The 3,301-nt window shown below is 48.8% G+C and overlaps 1 protein-coding gene across 6 annotated transcripts in view; it reads right to left on the reverse strand.

The window, feature by feature from the left end:
• Positions 1-2,927, reverse strand: part of STRADA (STE20-related kinase adaptor alpha) — a 38,163-nt gene extending 35,236 nt beyond the window's left edge. For 4 of the 6 annotated variants that reach the window (XM_011997062.1, XM_011997063.1, XM_011997061.1 and 1 more), the window contains exon 1: positions 2,672-2,906. The gene's annotated coding sequence lies outside the window, so the exon portion shown is untranslated. Of the gene's footprint in view, positions 1-2,383 lie in introns of all 6 variants that reach the window. The other 2 variants (XM_011997060.1, XM_011997059.1) reach the window with 2 other exon arrangements.
• Positions 2,928-3,301: the final 374 nt, after the last annotated feature.

Here is a 3,301-nt window from a genome sequence, read left to right on the forward strand (position 1 = left end):
GCGGATCACGAAGTCAGGAGATCAAGACCATCCTGGCTAACACGGTGAAACCCCGTCTCTACTAAAAATACAAAAAATCAGAGAGAGAGAGAGAGAGAGAGAGAGAGAGAGGAGAGACCAGTACTTTTCTTTATAGACTCAGTACTTTTCTTTATAGCCCCGTATACAATTATTTTAATAACTGCACACAGGTATTTTCTTTGATAAAATCTTATTAATAAATTTCATCTGAGCTGGTTTAGAATAGCTCTACCTAGTGATTAAGAGTAAATGGTACACAAATTATGAAGGACTTTTCTATTTTCAGATTGAATCATGTAGAAATGAACTTGCCCAGGCTGGTCTCAAACTCCTGAACTCAAGCTATCCTCCTGTATCGGCCTCCCAAAGTGCTAGGATTACAGGCATGAGCCACCATGCCCGGTTATCTGTATGACATTAACATCATCACTATGCTCCCTTCAAATGTCCTTAAAATGAAAATGTAAATTTCCTTAAAATGTAAATTCAAATGGAAGGGGAGGGCAGATGGGTATCATTCGAAAGATATATCCACACTTATCAAGAATGAATAAATACATATGTAGGTGTATATATTATGCATATATTATATATGCACATTATGTTATATAATGTATACATATATGTATACATAATACATTATGTATATATCACATATGCAACATATATGTATTAATATGTATATTATATATGTACATATATACATATTGTATTATATATGTACACATATATGTGTGTATATATATTTTTTGCAGACAAGGTCCTGCTCTGTTGCACAGGCTGGAGTGCAGTGGTACTATCATAGTTCATTGCAGCCTTAAACTCTTGGGCTCAAGTGATCCTCCCACCTTAGCCCCCCAAGTAGCTAGGACTACAGGTACGCGCCACCAAGCTCGGCTAATTTTTTTTAATTTTCAGTAGAGATGAGGCCTTGCTATGTTGCCCTGGCTGGTTTCAAACTCCGGAGCTCAAGCAATCCTATTGCCTCAGTCTCTCAAAGTGCTGGGATTACAGAGGTGGGCCACAGCACCCAGACTATCAGAAACATTTAACACTGTATATGCGTGTGTGTGCATACACACACACACATAACAAAGCAATATTACTAGTGGACAGATACAGAAACAGCTTTATTGGCGGGACGCGGTGGCTCAGCCTGTAATCCCAGCACTTTGGGAGCCCGAGGCTAGTGGATCACCTGAGGTCAGGAGTTCGAGACCCGCCTGACCAACACGGTGAAACCCCGTCTCTACTGAAAATACAAAAATTAACCGGGTGTGGTGAGGGGTGCCTGTAATGACAGCTACTCGGGAGGCTGAGGCAGGAGAACTGCTTGTACCCAGGAGGCCGAGGTTGCAGTGAGCGGAGATGGAGCCATTGCATTCCAGCCTGGGCCACAAGGGCGAAACTCCATTTCAAAAAATAAAATAAAAATCAAGAGAGAAAATAATAAACCCAGCAAACATTTATGGCAAACTTTCTACGTGTCAGGCACTGTGCTAAATGCTTCATGAGCAGCTCACAAGTATTATCATCTCTGTTTTACAGATCAGGAAATTAAGGTGCAGGGAGGTTAAATGCCCAAAGTCACACAGGTAAGTGGTAGGGACTAATTAAATCTGTTCCAAAGCCTGTGCTCTAAAAACCAGAGTAAACTTCCTCCATTTCTGGGGCCACAACCATAAACACTGCATTCCAGCCAAAACACCTCTAAGAAATCTGATTAAAAAGTAGGGGACAGATTTGACCAGGTTAGCACTGTACCTAAAGGCTGAATTCACAGGCTTCTAGGCCGGTGATCAAATTTGGTTTCTTCCTTAACTCTCAGAGACAAGAAACAGTCCTGGGTGTCTTCAGAAAGGTATGAGTGTCAATGAAGAATTGTCTTAACGTCGCATATACGTATTGGAACATGCTTCTACTTGAACAGATATTACAATAAGAAAAGGGCAGATTCCAACGGCTTTTTCTTCGAGGAAAGTCAAGTTAAAGTATGTTAGGATACAGGAGAAGGCTGGGCAGATAGGTTAGTTCCCTATTTCCTGAGAGCTATGAACAATTTTACCTACCCAATGCCCTTCCCTCGAACTCTCTTCCTTACCCCCAACCCCCAACCCCCATCTCCGGCGCCCATATCCCCTGCAGTCACTCAAAAAACATTTTTGGAAAACAAAAAGACAATGAGCTCTTCGTTTAGGCCGATTCTGGGAGCCATCTGTATCTTGTGTCCTTACGAGGACTTGACCTGCTGCCTGTCAGCCCGAGGTGCGCGGTGGCTGGGGAGAGCGGGGAGTTCAGCACCGGAGTCGGCCACCACTCTGCCTGAGCAGGACAAACCGGCACCCAGCCCTAGATTCCCCACCTGGAAGCCCTGGGGGGTGGGGAGGAAGGGGAAAGCAGGAGCTCGCCTCTCTCGCCCGGCAACTCCGCTTCAGCGTCTCCCCGCCAGGCCCAAACCTATTCTGCTCTCGGGCTGCGGCGCCTCATTGCGGGAGTCGAGGACGCGGGTTAAAAAGGGGGCCCGTGGAGGGTGAGGGTGAGCCCGGGATGGCCGCTCCGACGAAGGCCCGGGCCTGGGGAGATGGAATCGGTGGCAGAGCGAGGAGGGACTGGCCCCGGCGGCTCACCAGGCACCCCGCCAGGCAGGTACCTGTTCCTGGAGTTAGCAAGTAGCCCCGACCGTCTTGGCTCCGCCTCCTCAGTTTTACGGCCGCGCCGCCGCCAGGCCGGTTGCTGGGAGGGGAGTACGCAACGTGCCATGCGCAGTCGGGCGACCGGGAGGGCGGATAGAGCGCTCCGCCTCACCCCGCCCCGCCCCGCCCCGCCCCTCCCTGCGGGGAAGCCCCGCCCTTCCGAGGGGCCCCGGGTGCGGCCGGCCCCAGCAGCTGTAGCGCTGAGAGTTCTCACCTCTGGTGGTCTTTTCCGCCGCGCGGCGCTTCCGCCTAGAGCCTCCGCCGCCGCAGCAGGAGGGGGAAGCAGGTGGCTTCAACAATGAAAGACCAGAGAAAGGCAAACTTGGCTGTTCCTGAGAATTGTTTTTTTCTCATTTCATGTGGTAGGACTTCTATGGGAAAACCTGCCTCGCACTTTTCTCAAATGCCCCTCACTTTGGCCTTTCGGGCACCAGACAACAAGCTGCAAAGGGGGAAGTCCATCCGTTCTTTGCCCCCCACTATTTGTAAAACGAGGAAAATAGCTCAACTAATGAAAACGATCATCTTGTCCCCTCTGTATCTTCCCCCCCCCCCCGGAAGCCTTCCTCATCCACAGCTGAAGCCGT

The sequence above is a fragment of the Mandrillus leucophaeus genome, unplaced genomic scaffold (genome assembly GCF_000951045.1).
Source record: "Mandrillus leucophaeus isolate KB7577 unplaced genomic scaffold, Mleu.le_1.0 Scaffold530, whole genome shotgun sequence".
Classification (NCBI taxonomy): domain Eukaryota; kingdom Metazoa; phylum Chordata; class Mammalia; order Primates; family Cercopithecidae; genus Mandrillus; species Mandrillus leucophaeus.